This window comes from Schistocerca gregaria, chromosome 4 (assembly GCF_023897955.1).
Source record: "Schistocerca gregaria isolate iqSchGreg1 chromosome 4, iqSchGreg1.2, whole genome shotgun sequence".
Taxonomy (NCBI): domain Eukaryota; kingdom Metazoa; phylum Arthropoda; class Insecta; order Orthoptera; family Acrididae; genus Schistocerca; species Schistocerca gregaria.
Genome location: NC_064923.1, coordinates 545,979,379 through 545,985,546, shown reverse-complemented (window position 1 = coordinate 545,985,546; position 6,168 = coordinate 545,979,379). Strand labels below are relative to the sequence as shown.

The window sequence follows — 6,168 nt, the reverse complement described above, 5'->3', positions numbered from 1 at the left end:
TTTCTTTCAGGAGTGCTAGTTCTGCAAGGTTCGCAGAAGAGCTTCTGTAAAGTTTGGAAGGTAGGAGACGGATACTGGCAGAAGTAAAGCTGTGAGTACCGGACGTGAGTCGTGCTTCGGTAGCTCAGTTGGTGGAGCACTTGCCCGCGAATGGCAAAGGTCCCGAGTTCGAGTCTCGGTCGGGCACACAGTTTTAATCTGCCAGGAAGTTTCATATCAGCGCACACTCCGCTGCAGAGTGAAAATCTCATTCTGGAAACATCCTCCAGGCTGTGGCTAAGCCATGTCTCCGCAATATCCTTTCTTTCAGGAGTGCTAGTTCTGCAAGGTTCGCAGAAGAGCTTCTGTAAAGTTTGGAAGGTAGGAGACGGATACTGGCAGAAGTAAAGCTGTGAGTACCGGACGTGAGTCGTGCTTTGGTAGCTCAGTTGGGAGAGCACTTGCCCGCGAAAGGCAGAGGTCCCGAGTTCGAGTCTCGGTCGGGCACACAGTTTTAATCTGCCAGGAAGTTTCATATCAGCGCACACTCCGCTGCAGAGTAAAAATCTCATTCTGGAAACATGCCCCAGGCTGTGGCTAAGCCATGTCTCCGCAATATCCTTTCTTTCAGGAGTGCTAGTTCTGCAAGTTTCGCAGAAGGGCTTCTGTAAAGTTTGGAAGGTAGGAGACGGATACTGGCAGAAGTAAAGCTGTGAGTACCGGACGTGAGTCGTGCTTTGGTAGCTCAGCTGATAGAGCACTTGCCCGCGAAAGGCAAAGGTCCCGAGTTCGAGTCTCGGTCGGGCACACAGTTTTAATCTGCCAGGAAGTTTCATATCAGCGCACACTCCGCTGCAGAGTGAAAATCTCATTCTGGAAACATCCCCCAGGCTGTGGCTAAGCCATGTCTCCGCAATAACCTTTCTTTCAGGAGTGCTAGTTCTGCAAGGTTCGCAGAAGAGCTTCTGTAAAGTTTGGAAGGTAGGAGACGGATACTGGCAGAAGTAAAGCTGTGAGTACCGGACGTGAGTCGTGCTTCGGTAGCTCAGTTGGAAGAGCACTTGCCCGCGAAAGGCAAAGGTCCCGATTTCGAGTCTCGGTCGGGCACACAGTTTTAATCTGCCAGGAAGTTTCATATCAGCGCACACTCCGCTGCAGAGTGAAAATCTCATTCTGGAAACATCCCCCAGGCTGTGGCTAAGCCATGTCTCCGCAATATCCTTCCTTTCAGGAGTGCTAGTTCTGCAAGGTTCGCAGAAGAGCTTCTGTAAAGTTTGGAAGGTAGGAGACGGATACTGGCAGAAGTAAAGCTGTGAGTACCGGACGTGAGTCGTGCTTCGGTAGCTCAGTTGGTAGAGCACTTGCCCGCGAAAGGCAAAGGTCCCGAGTTCGAGTCTCGGTCGGGCACACAGTTTTAATCTGCCAGGAAGTTTCATATCAGCGCACACTCCGCTGCAGAGTGAAAATCTCATTCTGGAAACATCCCCCAGGCTGTGGCTAAGCCATGTCTCCGCAATATCCTTTCTTTCAGGAGTGCTAGTTCTGCAAGGTTCGCAGAAGAGCTTCTGTAAAGTTTGGAAGGTAGGAGACGGATACTGGCGGAAGTAAAGCTGTGAGTACCGGACGTGAGTCGTGCTTCGGTAGCTCAGTTGGTAGAGCACTTGCCCGCGAAATGCAAAGGTCCCGAGTTCGAGTCTCGGTCGGGCACACAGTTTTAATCTGCCAGGAAGTTTCATATCAGTGCACACTCCGCTGCAGAGTGAAAATCTCATTCTGGAAACATCCCCCAGGCTGTGGCTAAGCCATGTCTCCGCAATATCCTTTCTTTCAGGAGTGCTAGTTCTGCAAGGTTCGCAGAAGAGCTTCTGTAAAGTTTGGAAGGTAGGAGACGGATACTGGCAGAAGTAAAGCTGTGAGTACCGGACGTGAGTCGTGCTTTGGTAGCTCAGTTGGTAGAGCATTTGCCCGCGAAATGCAAAGGTCCTGAGTTGGAGTCTCGGTCGGGCACACAGTTTTAATCTGCCAGGAAGTTTCATATCAGCGCACACTCCGCTGCAGAGTGAAAATCTCATTCTGGAAACATCCCCCAGGCTGTGGCTAAGCCATGTCTCCGCAATATCCTTTCTTTCAGGAGTGCTAGTTCTGCAAGGTTCGCAGAAGAGCTTCTGTAAGGTTTGGAAGGTAGGAGACGGATACTGGCAGAAGTAAAGCTGTGAGTACCGGACGTGAGTCGTGCTTCGGTAACTCAGTTGGTAGAGCACTTGCCCGTGAAATGCAAAGGTCCCGAGTTCGAGTCTCGGTCGGGCACACAGTTTTAATCTGCCAGGAAGTTTCATATCAGCGCACACTCCGCTGCAGAGAGAAAATCTCATTCTGGAAACATCCCCCAGGCTGTGGCTAAGCCATGTCTCCGCAATAACCTTTCTTTCAGGAGTGCTAGTTCTGCAAGGTTCGCAAAAGAGCTTCTGTAAAGTTTGGAAGGTAGGAGACGGATACTGGCAGAAGTAAAGCTGTGAGTGCCGGACGTGAGTCGTGCTTCGGTAGCTCAGTTGGTAGAGCACTTGCCCGCGAAATGCAAAGGTCCCGAGTTCGAGTCTCGGTCGGGCACACAGTTTTAATCTGCCAGGAAGTTTCATATCAGCGCACACTCCGCTGCAGAGTGAAAATCTCATTCTGGAAATATCCCCCAGGCTGTGGCTAAGCCATGTCTCCGCAATAACCTTTCTTTCAGGAGTGCTAGTTCTGCAAGGTTCGCAGAAGAGCTTCTGTAAAGTTTGGAAGGTAGGAGACAGATACTGGCAGAAGTAAAGCTGTGAGTACCGGACGTGAGTCGTGCTTCTGTAGCTCAGTTGGAAGAGCACTTGCCCGCGAAAGGCAAAGGTCCCGATTTCGAGTCTGGGTCGGGCACACAGTTTTAATCTGCCAGGAAGTTTCATATCAGCGCACACTCCGCTGCAGAGTAAAAATCTCATTCTGGAAACATCCCCCAGGCTGTGGCTAAGCCAAGTCTCCGCAATATCCTTTCTTTCAGGAGTGCTAGTTCTGCAAGGTTCGCAGAAGAGCTTCTGTAAAGTTTGGAAGGTAGGAGACGGATACTGGCAGAAGTAAAGCTGTGAGTACCGGACGTGAGTCGTGCTTTGGTAGCTCAGCTGATAGAGCACATGCCCGCGAACGGCAAAGGTCCCGAGTTCGAGTCTCGGTCGGGCACACAGTTTTAATCTGCCAGGAAGTTTCATATCAGCGCACACTCCGCTGCAGAGTGAAAATCTCATTCTGGAAACATCCCCCAGGCTGTGGCTAAGCCATGTCTCCGCAATATCCTTTCTTTCAGGAGTGCTAGTTCTGCAAGGTTCGCAGAAGAGCTTCTGTAAAGTTTGGAAGGTAGGAGACGGATACTGGCAGAAGTAAAGCTGTGAGTACCGGACGTGAGTCGTGCTTCGGTAGCTCAGTTGGTGGAGCACTTGCCCTCGAAAGGCAAAGGTCCCAAGTTCGAGTCTCGGTCGGGCACACAGTTTTAATCTGCCAGGAAGTTTCATATCAGCGCACACTCCGCTGCAGAGTGAAAATCTCATTCCGGAAACATCCCCCAGGCTGTGGCTAAGCCATGTCTACATCTACATCTACATCTACATGACTACTCTGCAATTCACATTTAATTGCTTGGCAGATTGTTCATCGAACCACAATCATACTATCTCTCTACTATTCCACTCCCGAACAGCGAGCGGGAAAAACAAACACCTAAACCTTTCTGTTCGAGCTCTGATTTCTCTTATTTTATTTTGATGATCATTCCTACCTATGTAGGTTGGGCTCAACAAAATATTTTCGCATTCGGAAGAGAAAGTTGGTGACTGAAATTTCGTAAAAAGCTCTCGCCGCGACGAAAAACGTCTTTGCTGTAATGACTTTTATCCCAACTCGTGTATCATATCTGCCACACTCTCTCCTCTATAACGCGATAATACAAAACGAGCTGCCCTTCTTTGCACCCTCTCGATGTCCTCCGTCAATCCCACCTGGTAAGGATCCCACACCGCGCAGCAATATTCTAACAGAGGACGAACGAGTGTAGTGTAAGCTGTCTCTTTAGTGGACTTGTTGCATCTTCTAAGTGTCCTGCCAATGAAACGCAACCTTTGGCTCGCCTTCCCGACAATATTATCTATGTGGTCCTTGCAACTGAAGTTGTTCGTAATTTTAACACCCAGATACTTAGTTGATTTGACAGCCTTGAGAATTGTATTATTTACCGAGTAATCGAATTCCAACGGATTTCTTTTGGAACTCATGTGGATCATCTCACACTTTTCGTTATTTAGCGTCAACTGCCACCTGACACACCATACAGCAATCTTTTCTAAATCGCTTTGCAGCTGATACTGGTCTTCGGATGACCTTACTAGACGGTAAATTACAGCATCATCTGCGAACAACCTAAGAGAACTGCTCATATTGTCACCCAATCATTTATATAGATCAGGAACAGTAGAGGTCCCAGGACGCTTCCCTGGGGAACACCTGATATCACTTCAGTTTTACTCGATGATTTGCCGTCTATTACTACGAACTGCGACCTTCCTGACAGGAAATCACGAATCCAGTCGCACAACTGAGACGATACCCCATAGCTCCGCAGCTTGATTAGAAGTCACTTGTGAGGAACGGTGTCAAAAGCTTTCCGGAAATCTAGAAATCCGGAATCAACTTGAGATCCCCTGTCGATAGCGGCCATTACTTCGTGCGAATAAAGAGCTAGCTGCGTTGCACAAGAGCGATGCTTTCTGAAGCCATGCTGTCTCCGCAATATCCTTTCTTTCAGGAGTGCTAGTTCTGCAAGGTTCGCAGAAGAGCTTCTGTAAAGTTTGGAAGGTAGGAGACGGATACTGGCAGAAGTAAAGCTGTGAGTACCGGACGTGAGTCGTGCTTCGGTAGCTCAGTTGGTGGAGCACTTGCCCGCGAAAGGCAAAGGTCCCGAGTTCGAGTCTCGGTCGGGCACACAGTTTTAATCTGCCAGGAATTTTCATATCAGCGCACACTCCGCTGCAGAGTGAAAATCTCATTCTGGAAACATCCTCCAGTCTGTGGCTAAGCCATGTCTCCGCAATATCCTTTCTTTCAGGAGTGCTAGTTCTGCAAGGTTCGCAGAAGAGCTTCTGTAAAGTTTGGAAGGTAGGAGACGGATACTGGCAGAAGTAAAGCTGTGAGTACCGGACGTGAGTCGTGCTTTGGTGGCTCAGTTGGTAGAGCACTTGCCCGCGAAAGGCAGAGGTCCCGAGTTCGAGTCTCGGTCGGGCACACAGTTTTAATCTGCCAGGAAGTTTCATATCAGCGCACACTCCGCTGCAGAGTAAAAATCTCATTCTGGAAACATGCCCCAGGCTGTGGCTAAGCCATGTCTCCGCAATATCCTTTCTTTCAGGAGTGCTAGTTCTGCAAGGTTCGCAGAAGAGCTTCTGTAAAGTTTGGAAGGTAGGAGACGGATACTGGCAGAAGTAAAGCTGTGAGTACCGGACGTGAGTCGTGCTTTGGTAATTCAGTTGGTCAGTTGGTAGAGCACATGTCCGCGAAAGGCAAAGGTCCCGAGTTCGAGTCTCGGTCGGGCACACAGTTTTAATCTGCCAGGAAGTTTCATATCAGCGCACACTCCGCTGCAGAGTAAAAATCTCATTCTGGAAACATCCCCCAGGCTGTGGCTAAGCCAAGTCTCCGCAATATCCTTTCTTTCAGGAGTGCTAGTTCTGCAAGGTTTGCAGAAGAGCTTCTGTAAAGTTTGGAAGGTAGGAGACGGATACTGGCAGAAGTAAAGCTGTGAGTACCGGACGTGAGTCGTGCTTTGGTAGCTCAGCTGATAGAGCACATGCCCGCGAAAGGCAAAGGTCCCGAGTTCGAGTCTCGGTCGGGCACACAGTTTTAATCTGCCAGGAACTTTCATATCAGCGCACACTCCGCTGCAGAGTGAAAATCTCATTCTGGATACATCCCCCAGGCTGTGGCTAAGCCATGTCTCCGCAATATCCTTTCTTTCAGGAGTGCTAGTTCTGCAAGGTTCGCAGAAGAGCTTCTGTAAAGTTTGGAAGGTAGGAGACGGATACTGGCAGAAGTAAAGCTGTGAGTACTTTACGTGAGTCGTGCTTCGGTAACTCAGTTGGTAGAGCACTTGCCCGTGAAAGGCAACGGTCCCGAGTT

At 49.4% G+C, this 6,168-nt stretch overlaps 1 non-coding gene across 1 annotated transcript; it reads left to right on the top strand.

Moving 5' to 3' along the window:
- The first annotated feature begins 1,312 nt into the window (after positions 1–1,312).
- Trnas-cga (transfer RNA serine (anticodon CGA)) lies at positions 1,313–1,387 on the top strand. Its single transcript has one exon. It is a non-coding gene; the product is annotated as a tRNA-Ser (tRNA).
- The last annotated feature ends 4,781 nt before the right edge of the window (positions 1,388–6,168 follow it).